This window comes from Lagenorhynchus albirostris, chromosome 6, assembly GCF_949774975.1.
Source record: "Lagenorhynchus albirostris chromosome 6, mLagAlb1.1, whole genome shotgun sequence".
NCBI lineage: Eukaryota > Metazoa > Chordata > Mammalia > Artiodactyla > Delphinidae > Lagenorhynchus > Lagenorhynchus albirostris.
Genome location: NC_083100.1, coordinates 75,508 through 88,452, shown reverse-complemented (window position 1 = coordinate 88,452; position 12,945 = coordinate 75,508).

Here is a 12,945-nt window from a genome sequence, read left to right as displayed (position 1 = left end):
GGCACGGCCCCTCGTGGGCCTGGACCTTGTGCTCTCGTCCCCCCACGCCTGACACCCCTGACAGTCGTGACGTGGTGACACTGGCTGCTGGGCCTCCAGTCAGGAGGGACCAGAGGCAGCACCTGGTGCCAGGTGAGACGTGCCTTTTCACGGGCAGGGGACATAGGAGATATTAGGACTTTGTGTCTAGAAAACAGACCAAATGGCTAGAAGGTGATCTGAGCTGTGGACTTGAAACCCATGTGCGCGGTGAGGGCTCCCACTGGACACTGGCTCGGGAACTTCCGCACAGGCGAGACCACACCCATGCTTCCCGCCCGACCCCTTCGGGCCTCCCTGTGGGCACAGCTGGACCTGCGCCCCTCAGGCTCCCCGACCCAGAGTCTGGAGGGCTGATGCTGGCAGGGCCTGGGGACGTGAGGGGTCCCTCCACCAACGCTGCTTGGCCCCTCCTGCCCAGTGAACAGGGGAGGGAAGCCCCGTGGAGTCTGAGGCCCAGCACAGGTGAAGCTCGCACCACCCCCCGGACCCCCAGCCCCACCCTGCTTCCTCAGGCCCACCGCCTGCCCCTCCCGGTGCCCGCGTCCCACCGACCCACATTCCCGGTGTGGACGTCCACGTGCACAAGCCACTCCATGTCCTGTTCCCACATGGGACACCCCCATCCCTGCTTCTCCCTAATGATGGCCCGGACCCCGAATGTTCTGGGCAGGAAGAGGGCCGAGGAGGATGCCGGCCTGTCCCGCCTGCCTCCAGGGGGCCCAGACACAGGGCTCGTGGGCTGCTGGGCCTTAAGGTCTGGATGCTCCCAGGTGTGGGATGAACCTGCCACTTCCCACTGGAGGTGCTCCTTCCGAGATTCGGGAAACGGGGGGACCCACCAAACGGAGCCCGTCCCCAGGCTCTGCTGCAAGTCTGCTTGGATTTGCTCTCCCGATCCTGAAGACAGACCTGCGGGAAACAAGGCCTGCGATTCCCATACTGATGGTGTTCTGTGGAATTTCCACTAGACCCCTTTCTACCCTGTTCTGAGCAAATTACTAGTCAGTCCATGCTACCATCACCCCACGAGCAGACCGGGAAGCTGAGGCTCCGAGAAGCCAGGTAATCCAGCCGGAAGCACAGCTGTGGGACCACGGGGTGGGGTCTGCACCCGCCGCCCGCCCAGGGGGACTGCCCACTCCCCACAGCTTCCACGCCTGTTCCCTTCACCCCCTCCCGGGGCCAGCTCACAGAGCCTCCTCCTGGGGGACTCACTTACCTTCTTCTAACAGGATCCGTCTCACTATCCTGTTCTGGGATCACCCGGAAGGCTTGTCACTCTGAAGCAGGATCAGCCTCACGTCACCAGGGCAGCTTTCCTGAATCACACTCACCACCTGCACGTCCACTCCCAGCTCAGACCCAGAAAGGCCCCCTTGGCCCCGAGCCCCATGGCTCTGCCTGGGCTCCCACCCCCTCCTGCCTGGTCTGTCCCTCTCATGTCCCCTGCAGCGTCACCAGGAGCTCCCACCTGCCCCAGACAGGCTGTCTGCTCTGTCCTGGGGAAGCCTCCGTGGTGTCAGGTGGAAGACACAAGAGGTACCCGTGGGGCCTCCCTCATGCAGCACAGTGGCCAGCACCTGCCTACTGACCTCATCACTCTAGATGGACAGGGGTTCAGGGGGCCCGTGGCATCTCCCGGTTCTCATTTCATCCCAGCACTGCCCACAGGGAAGTTGCTAAGCAACTCTGTACCGGCTGCACAGAGAGGGCGCTCATACACACCTCCCCCTCCCAGAACACGGGGCTCTCATGGCCAGGCCCCTCGCAGGGTACGGAGCTCACCTGGGCAGGAACCCAGCAGCCCACGGGGCTCTCGTGGTCCAGCCCCTCCCAGGATATGGAGCCCCCCTGGGCAGGTACCCTGGCAGGGCTGGACACACAGGAACCGTGCACATAGCCCTCATTGCAGAGCACCCCCAGCCCACCTGTCGGTCAGAGCTGACACAGAGCACCTCAGAGCAGGACCTGAACTAACAAACAGCAGCTCCGGGACACGTCTGTGACCCTGGGCTTCACTCTGTGTGGTCTCCTTCCGCCTGGTCTTCCAGAGGCTTCCACTGCAGCCGGGGCACCAGGCCTCTGTCTCCACCCACCACCCCTCCTCTCCCTGACTCCTGGGTTCCTCTCATTAGGAGAGGGTCTTCTTGAAGTTGTCTCCCACTCACGGGCCAGATAAAATGATTAGAAAACAAGCCAGAGCTGCAGCCCCTTGTCTATCCTGACTCAGGAGCCCACACCTGTTCCTTGGACCTGGCCAGTTCAGCAAGGTCCATTTTCTGCAACTGTGAGCCCCTGAGGGGTGATGATTGGCTGACCTGGGCAGCCTTACCGTGCCGGCCAGCCCTCCCCAGGTGTGCCTGGGTTGAGGTCAATATAAACACCGCTCCAGGCAGCAAGAGCCCCTGCAGCTGTGCCTGACGCCATACTCTCTGCCCCGTCAGCAGTGTCGGGGCTGGGCTGGTGGGTGGGAGTGAGGGGCCACGGCTTTGTGGGTGGCCTGGTGTGAGTGGGCTCTGCTGGACTTTCTGCAGGAGTTGCCAAGCTGCTACCTGCTAAAGAAGAGGATGTGTCACCCGTAACTGCCACTGGAATTTCTCCCTGGGCAGAAGTGAGGAAGGAGAAAAGCAGTGGGGGCCTGGACAGGACGGGTGCCTCAGGCAGGGAAATGGAAAGCTTCCAGAAGAGCGCCTGGGGCCAGGACAATCCTGGCTGGCCTGCAGGCACCAAGTCGGCCAGCGTGCGCTGTCGCTGGTGTGGCTCCACGGCCCTTCCTGTAGGCTTTCAAGTCCTTGTACATATTCAGGTGTTTTACCTGGGAAGGGTGGGAACAGTTCAGCAGCAGCTGGCCTGGGGCTCAGCTCACGTTTACTCAGAGACGCCTCGGCACGGTCCCCCAGGCTTGCAATGAGGACACTCCTTGCGGGGGGGCTGCTGGCTGCATGCGAGACGATTCCCCACCTCTGACCAACTTCAGAATTGTCTACCACTGGAGCAAGTGCCCTGATAGGGTTTTCATCTGTATAACTGGTGGGTTCTGTTTTTTTTTTCTTTTTTGGTTCAAGGTAGGTTTTATTCCTCTTTTTTGTACTTATAGATATAAACATGGAAATAATTCATTCATATAAATACATGTATGTGAAGGGAATAACTTCTTTCCGTTTTTTAAAAAATTTTATTTTTCATTTTATTTTATTTATTTTTTATACAGCAGGTTCTTATTGGTTATCTATTTTATACATATAAATGTATACATGTCAATCCCAATCTCCCAACTCCTCCCACCGCCACCCCCCCACGGCTTTCCCCTCTTGGTGTCCATACATTTGTTCTCTACATCTGTGTCTCTATTTCTGCCCTTCAAACCGGTTCATCTGTACCATTTTTCTAGGTTCCACATATATGCGTTAATATACAATATTTGTTTTTCTCTTTCTGACTTACTTCACTCTGTATGACAGTCTCTAGATCCATCGACGTCTCTACAAATGACCCAATTTCATTCCTTTTTATGGCTGAGTAATATTCCATTTTATATATGTACCACATCTTTATCCATTCGTCTGTCTGTGGGCATTTAGGTTGCTTCCATTACCTGGCTATTGTAAATAGTGCTGCAATGAACATTGTGGTGAATGTGTCTTTTTGATTTATGGTTTTCTCTGGGTATACGCCCAGTAGTGGGTTGCTGGATCATATGGTAATTCTATTTTTAGTTTTTTAAGGAACCTCCATACTGTTCTCCATAGTGACTGTATCAATTTACATTCCCACCAATCGTGGAAGAGGGTTCCTTTTCTCCACACCCTCTCCAGCATTTGTTGTTTGTAGATTTTCTGATGATGCCCATTCTAACAGGTGTGAGGTGATACCTCATTGTAGTTTTGATTTGCTTTTCTCTAATAATTAGTGATGTAGAGCAGCTTTTCATGTGCTCCTTGACCATCTCTACGTCTTCTTGGAAGAAATGTCTATTTAGATCTTCTGCCCATTTTTGTATTGGGTTGTTTGTTTTTTTAATATTGAGCTACATGAGCTGTTTATATATATTGGAGATTAATCCTTTGTCCATTGATTCATTTGCAAATATATTCTCCCATTCTGAGGGTTGTCTTTTTGTCTTGTTTGTAGTTTCCATTGCTTTGCAAAAGCTTTTATGTTTCATTAGGTCCCATTTGTTTAGTTTTCTTTTTTATGGCATTACTCTAGGAGGTGGATCAAAAAAGATCTTGCTGTGATTTATGTTAGAGTATTCTTCCTATGTTTTCCTCTAAGAGTTTTATACTGTCCGGTCTTACATTAAGGTCTCTAATCCATTTTGAATTTATTTTTGTGTATGGTGTTAGGGGGTGTTCTAATTTCATTCTTTTACATGTAGCTGTCCATTTTTCCCAGCACCACTGATTGAAGACACTGTCTTTTCTCCATTGTATAGTCTTGCCTACTTTGTCATAGATTAGTTGACCATAGGTGTATAGGTTTATCTCTGGGCTTTCTTTCTTTCTTTTTTTTTTTTTCCTTTTACACCTTTATTGGAGTATAATTGCTTTACAATGGAGTGTTAGTTTCTGCTGTATAACAAAGTGAATCAATTATACATATGCATATATCACCATATCCCCTCCCTCTTGCATCTCCCTCCCACCCTCCATATCCCACCCCTTTAGATGGTCGCAAAGCACCGAGCTGATCTCCCTGTGCTATGTGGCTGCTTCCCAGTAGCTGTCGATGTTACATTTGGTAATGTATATATGTCCATGCCACTCTCTCACTTCGTCCCAGCTTACCCTTCCCCCTCCCCGTGTCCTCAAGTCCTTTCTCTACGTCTGTGTCCTTAATCCTGTCCTGCCCCTAGGTTCTTCATAAACTTTTTTTCTTTAGATTCCATATATCTCTGTTAGCACACGGTATTTATTTTTCTCTTTCTGACTTACTTCACTGTGTAGGACAGACTCTAAGTCCATCCCCCTCACTACAAATAACTCAGTTTTGTTTCTTTTTATGGCTGAGGAATATTCCATTTATATATGTGCCAGATATTCTTTATCCATTCATCTGTCGATGGACACTTAGGTTGCTTCCATGTCCTGGCTATTGTAAGTAGAGCTGCAATGAACATTGTTGTATATAACTCTTTTTGAATTATGGTTTTCTCAGGGCAAATGCCCAGTAGTTGGATTGCTGGGTCGTATGGTACTTCTATTTTTAGTTTTTTAAGGAACCTCTATACTGTTATCCCTAGTGGCTATAGCAATTTACATTCCCAGCAACAGTGCAAGAGCATTCCCTTTTCTCCAGTAAATGCCTCTCCAGCATTTATTGTTTGTAGATGTTTTGATGATTGCCATTCTGACTGCTGGGAGGTGATACCTCACTGTAGTTTTGATTTGCATTTCTCTAATGATTAGTGATGTTCAGCATCCTTTCATGTGTTTGTTGGCAATCTGTATATCTTCTTTGGAGAAATGTCTATTTAGGTCTTCTGCCCATTTTTGGATTGTGTCGTTTGTTTTTGTGATATTGAGCTACACGAGCTGCTTGTAAATTTTGGAGATTAATCTTTTGTCATTTGCTTCATTTGAAAACATTTTCTCCCATTCTGAGGGTTGTCTTTTCGTCTTGTTTATGTTTTCCTTTGCTGTGCAAAAGCTTTGAAGTTTCATTAGGTCCCATTTGTTTATTTTTGTTTTTATTTCCACTTCTCTAGGAGGTGGGTCAAAAAGGATCTTGCTGTGATTTATGTCATAGAGTGTTCTGCCTATGTTTTCCTCTAATAATTTTATAGTGTCTGGTCTAACATTTAGATCTCTAATCCATTTTGAGTTTATTTTTGTGTATGGTGTTATGGAGTGTTCTAATTTCATTCTTTTACATGTAGTTGTCCAGTTTTCCCAGCACCACGTACTGAAGAGACTGTCTTTTCTTCATTGTATATCTTTGCCTCCTTTGTCATAGATGAGTTAGCCATAGGTACGTAGGTTTATCTCTGGGCTTTCTATCTTGTTCAATTGATCTATATTTCTGTTTTTGTGCCAGTACCATATAGTCTTGATTAATGTAGCTTTGTAGTATAGTCTGAAGTCAGGAAGTCTGATTCCTCCAGCTCTTTTAATTTCCCTCAAGACTGCTTTGGCTATTCGGGGTCTTTTATGTCTCCATACAAATTTTAAGATTTTTTTGTTCTAGTTCTGTAGAAAATGCCAGTGGTATTTGATAGGGATTGCATTGAATCTGTAGCTTGCTTTGGGTACTATAGTCATTTTCACAATATTGATTCTTCTAATCCAAGAACATGGTTTATACCTCCATATGTTTATCTCATCTTTGATTTCTTTCAGCAGTGTCTTATAGTTTTCTGAGTACAGGTCTTTTACCTCCTTATGTAGGTTCATTCCTCTGTATTTTATTCTTTTTGTTGCAATGGTGAATGAGATTGTTTCCTTAATTTCTCTTTCTGATCTTTCATTGTTAGTGTATAGGAATGCAAGAGATTTCTGTGCATTAATTTTGTATCCTGCAACTTTACCAAATTCGTTGATTAGCTCTAGTAGTTTTCTGGTGGCATCTTTAGGATTCACTATGTGTAGTATCATGTCATTTGCAAACAGTGACAATTTTACTTCTTCTTTTCCAATTTGTATTCCTTTTATTTCTTTTTCTTCTCTGATTACTGTGTCTAAGACTTCCAAAACTATGTTGAGTAATAGTGGTGAGAGTGGACATCCTTGTCTTGTTCCTGATCTTAGAGGAAATGCTTTTAGTTTTTCACTATTGAGAATGATGTTTGCTGTGGGTTTGTCATATACTGCTTTTATTATGTTGAGGTAGATTCCCTCTATGCCCACTTTTTGGAGACTTTTAATCATAAATTGGTGTTGAATTTTGTCGAAAGCTTTTCCTGCATCTATTGGGATGATCATATTTTTATTCCACAATTTGTTAATATGGTGTATCACATTGATTGATTTGTGTATATTGAAGAATTCTTGCATCCCTGGGATAAACCCCACCTGATCATGGTGCATGATCCTTTTAATGTGTTGTTCAATTCTGTTTCCTAGTATTTTGTTGAGGATTTTTACATCCATATTAATCAGTGATATTGGTCTCTAATTTTCTTTTTCTGTAGTATCTTTGTCTGGTTTTGGTATCAGGGTGATGGTGGCCTCATATAATGAGTTTGGGAGTGTTCCTTCCCCTGAAAAGTTCTGAAGAGTTTGAGAAGATTGGGTGTTAGCTCTTGTCTATATGTTTGATAGAATTCACCTCTGATGCCATCTAGTTCTGGACTTTTGTTTGTTGGAAGATTTTTAATCACACTTTCAATTTCATTACTTGTGATTGGTCTGTTCATATTTCCTATTTCTTCCCGGTTCAGTCTTGGAAGGTTATACCTTTCTAAGAATTTGTCCATTTCTTCCAGGTTGTCCATTTTATTGGCATAGAGTTGCTTGTAGAGGTCTCTTAGGATGCTTTGTATTTCTGTGGTGTCTGTTACAACTTCTCCTTTTCATTTCCAATTTTATTGATTTGAGTCCTCTCCCTCTTTTACTTGAGTCTGGCTAAAGGTTTATCATTTTTGTTTATCTTCTCAAAGAACCAGCTTTTAGTTTTATTGATCTTTGCTATTGTTTTTATTTCATTTATTTCTGCTCTGATCTTTATGATTTCTTTCCTTCTATTAACTTTGGGTTTTGTTCTTCGTTCTCTAGTTCCTTTAGGTGTAGGGTTAGATTGTTTATTTGAGATTTTTCTGGTTTCTTGAGGTAGGCTTTTATTGCTATAAACTTCCCTCTTAGAACTGTTTTTGCGCATCCCATAGGTTTTGGATCATCGTGTTTTTGTTGTCATTTGTCTCTAGGTAGTTTTTGATTTCCTCTTTTATTTCTTCAGTGATCTCTTGGTTATTTAGAAACGTATTGTTTAGCCTCCATGTGTTTGGTTTTTACGTTATTTTCCCTGTAATTGATTTCTAATCTCATAGGATTGTGGTCGGAACAGCTGCTTGATATGATTTCAGTTTTCTTAAATTTACTGAGGCTTTATTTGTGACCCAAGATGTGATCTATCCTGGAGAATGTTCTGTGTGCCATTGAGAAGAACTTGTAGTCTGCTCTTTTTGGATGGAATGTCCTATAAATATCCATTAAATCTATCTGGTCTATTGTGTCATTTAAAGCTTGTGTTTCCTTATTAATTTTCTGTCTGGATGATCTCCATTGGTGTAAGTGAGGTGTTAAAGTCCCTTGCTATTATTGTATTACTGTTGATTTCCTCTTTTATAGCTGTTAGCAGTTGCCTTATATATTGAGGTGTTCCTGTGTTGGGTACATATATATTTATAATTGTTATATCTTGGATTGATCCCTTGATCATTATGTAGTGTCCTTCCTTGTCTCTTGTAACATTCTTTATTTTAAAATCTATTTTATCTGATATGAGTATTGCTACTCCAGCTTTCTTTTGATTTTCATTTGCATGGAATATATTTTTCCATCCCCTCACTTTCAGTCTGTATGTGTCCCTAGGTCTGAAATGGGTCTCTTGTAGACAGCATATATATGGATCTTGTTTTTGTATCCATTCAGTGAGCCTGTGTCATTTGGTTGGAGCATTTAATCCATTCATGTTTAAGGTAATTATCAATATGTATGTTCCTATTATTATTTTCTTAATTGTTATGGGTTTGTCTTAGTGGGTCCTTTTCTTCTCTTGTGTTTCCCACTTAGAGAAGTTCCTTTAGCATTTGTTGTAGAGCTGGTTTCGTGGTGCTGAATTCTCTTAGCTTTTGCTTGTCTGTAAAGCTTTTGATTTCTCCATCAAATCTGAATGAGATACTTGCTGGGTGGAGTACTCTTGGTGGTAGGTTCTTCCCTTTCATCACGTTAAATTTATCATGCCACTCCCTTCTGGCTTGTAGATTTTCTGCTGAGAAATCAGCTGTTAACCTTATGGGAGTTCCGTTGTATGTTGTCATTTTTCCCTTGTTGCTTTCAATAATTTTTCTTTGTCTTTAATTTTTTCAATTTGATTACTGTGTGTCTCGGCATTTTTCTCCTTTGGTTTATCCTGCCTGGGACTCTCTGCGCTTCGTGGACTTCGGTGGCTATTTCTTTTCCCATGCTAGGGAAGTTTTCAACTATAATCTCTTCAGATATTTTCTTGAGTCCTTTCTCTCTCTGTTCTCCATCTGGGACCCCTATAATGCGAATGTTGTTGCATTTAATGTTGTCCCAGAAGTCTCTTAGGTTGTCTTCATTTATTTTCATTCTTTTTCTTTATTCTGTTCCATGGCAGTGATTTCCACCTTTCTGTCTTCCAGGTCACTTATCCGTTCTTCTGTCACAGGTATTCTGCTACTGATTCCTTCTAGTGTATTTTTCATTTCAGTTATTGTATTGTTCATCTCTGTTTGTTTGTTCTTTAATTCTTCTAGGTGTTTGTTCCTTAATTCTTCTAGGTCTTTGTTAAGCATTTCTTGCATCTTCTCGATCTTTGCCTCCATTATTTTTCGAAGGTCTTGGATCATCTTCACTATCATTATTCTGAATTCTTTTACTGGAAGGTTACCTATCCCCACTTCATTTCGTTGTTTTTCTGAGGATTTATCTTGTTCCTTGATCTGGTATAAAGTCCTCTGCCTTTTCATTTTCTCTATCTTTCTGTGAATGTGGTTTTCCTTCCACAGGCTGCAGAATTGTAGTTCTTCTTGCTTCTGCTGTCTGCTCTCCAGTGATTGAGTCTATCTGAGAGGCTTGTGCAAGCTTCCTTATGCGAAGGACTGGTGGTGGGTAGAGCTGGGTGTTGCTCTGGTGGGCAGAGCTTTAATCTGCTTGTCTGTGGATTAAATAAAAGTTTAATAAAAAGTTTAATCCGCTTGTCTGCTGAGGCATGGGGCTGGGTTCCCTCCCTGTTGGTTGTTTGGACTGAGGCGACCCAGCACTGGAGCCTACCTTGCTCTTGGTGGGGCTAATGGTGGACTCTGGGAGAGTTCACGCCAAGGAGTATTTCCCAGAACTTCTGCTGTCAGTGTCGTTGTCCCCATGGTGAGCCGCAGCCACACCCCACCTCTGCAGGAGACCCTCTAAAACTAGCAGCTAGGTATGATCATTCACCTACGGGGTGACTGCTCCTTCCCCTGGGTCCTGATGTGCACACTACTTTGTGTGTGTCCTCCAAGAGTGGAGTTTCTGTTGAGACTCTGAGTCTCTGAGTGCAGTTGAGACTCTGAGTGGAGTCGCACAGACTCTGGGTCCTGTGAAGCTTCGATGTTTTGTGGTTCTAGAAATCCTATAGGAGACGGTCCACAGCAGGTGAAGCTAATGCTGTCATAGAGGTGGTGAAACCAAAGATCTGCAGTTCCGACTAGAGGTGCTGATGTACAAACAGGACAAAATCATCTCATGTGAATGTAGTTCAGGCACGTTTAAAATGAATGCAGTCATGTTAATGCCTAACATCTTCTATCTTGTGCCTCTCCTCAAGGACCCCCTCCTCAGTTCCTGAGGCTCCTGTAAGTCATGTACAGGGGAATGGAGAGTGGGCTCTGTCCAGTCTGAGCCCTGAGTTACCCTGTGTGTATCTTAGGATACTTTGTATTTCTGTGGTGGCTCTTGTAACATCATCTCTTTCAGTTCTGATTTATTTGGGCCCTCTCTTTAAAAAAAATACTACTGTTGTCTTTTATTCTTTACAGAAGTTTAATAAGTGTTTGATCTATTACCCTTACTCTATGTATACTTTTTGCCGTGAGATTTTTACTTTTGTTTGTTTTCTTGTTACTGTCAATAATTAGTGAGAATTCTTTTAAGCTACCTTCAACATTGCTTATAAAGCTGCTTTATTAGTGATGACAGAGCTTTAAGGGAAGTCGTGTTCTGGTTGTAAACTAGAATGCAATGTGCCAGCAAAAAGCCCCTTAAGTGTATGTCTCATTACTTCTTGTTCTTTTTTTTTTCCTTTTTTTCTCTTTTTTTTCTTGTTCTTTTTTTAATTTTTATTTTTTATCAGAGCAAATTTGATTAAAATGTTTTGTTTGTTCTAGGTGTGTAAGATGTGGTTCTTTTACACATATACATGTATCTATACTTCTTCAGATCGTTTTCTCATGTAGCTTGTGACACAATGTTGAGTAGTCTTCTCTTGGTATTCCGTAGGTCTTTGGTGATTATATATTTCACATGTGTTTCTATATCTATGTTAACCCCAATATCCTAATGTATCCAGTCCTCACACCTTTCCATTTGGTGAACCATAACTTTGTTTAATGAATCTGTGATTGCCTTTCTCTGTGGAAATATCTTCATTGGTATCAATTTTTAGCTAACACCTATAAGTGATATTATAGGATATGTGTCTTTTGCTGTCTGACTTAGTACAATTTGCCTGATTACCTCTAGAATCATTTACGGTGCTGCAAATGGCATTGTTTCATTTTTTTCCCTAGATAATATTCCATCTGTACATGTACCAGTTCTTCTTTGTCCACTCACCTCTTGATGGACTTTTTGGTTGCCTCCATGTCTTGGCTATTGTAATACTGCTGCACTGCACATTTGCCTGCCTGTGTCTTTCCAATTCTGTCTTCTTATGTTATAGGCCCAGGAGTGGGCATCCTATATCATATGGTATCTCAGGGTTTACCGTTTAAATGCACCACGATTCTGTGCTCATTAGTGGCTCTTTCCAGGTTACATCCCACTTAAAGTTGAGGGTATGCATTTCTCCACAACACCTTCAGCATTTACTTATTTATTTATTTTTAACATCTTTATTGAAGTATAATTGCTTTACAATGGTGTGCTAGCTTGTGCTTTACAACAAAATGAATCAGTTATACATATACATATGTTCCCATATCACTTCCCTCTTGCGTCTCCCTCCCTCCCACCCTCCCTCCCCTCCAGGCGGTCACAAAGCACCGAGCTGATCTCCCTCTGCCATGCTGCTGCTTCCCACTAGCTATCTACCTTACGTTTGGTAGTGTATATATGTCCATGCCTCTCTCTCCCTTTGTCACAGCTTACCCTTCCCCCTCCCCATATCCTCAAGTCCATTCTCTAGTAGGTCTCTGTCTTTATTCCTGTTTTACCCCTAGGTTCTTCATGACATTTTTTTCCCTTAACTTCCAGGTATATGTGTTAGCATACGGTATTTGTCTCCCTCTTTCTGACTTACTTCACTGTGTATGACAGACTCTAGGTCTATCCACCTCATTACAAATAGCTCAATTTCGTTTCTTTTTATGGCTTCAGCATTTATTGTTTGTAGTTTTCTTGCTGATGGATATTCTGACTGGTGTGAGCTTATACCTCTTTGTGGTTGAATTTGCATATGACTCATAATCCTTTGAAATTGAGCTTTAAGGCATGTTCTTTTTATTTTTCAAACTGTGATTACAGCTTAGCTCTTCAAAGTGTTTTCTAAAGTATGTGTTACATTTTGAAATTTATTGGCCATTACCTCCCTCAAAACATTTTGAGGGCAGGTTTCATTTACAGCCCTGCAGTACTTGTTCACATGAAGTGACCATTAGCACAGGCTTTAAAGCTGCTTTTGCAGGTAACGGCCAGATTGCGGCAGCCTTTCTTTGTTCCCCGTGCTGGTACTAGGGAAACAGAGCTTCCGGCCAGTGGTCTTCCTCGGTTATAAATTAGAGTGGAATGTGCCCGGATAAACCCCCAAAGGCTGATGTCTCCTTACTTTTGTTTGTTTTTTTAATTTAATTTATATTTTTATCGGAGTAATATTCCATTGTGTATATGGACCACTTCTTGGTGCATTGCTCTGTTGAGGGACATTTTTGTTGCTTCCAAGTGTTGGCTATATTAAATATTGCTGGAGTGCAAGATTGCCAGCCTGTGACTTTTTGATTCTCATTTTCTCAGGTGATAGGCCCAGCAG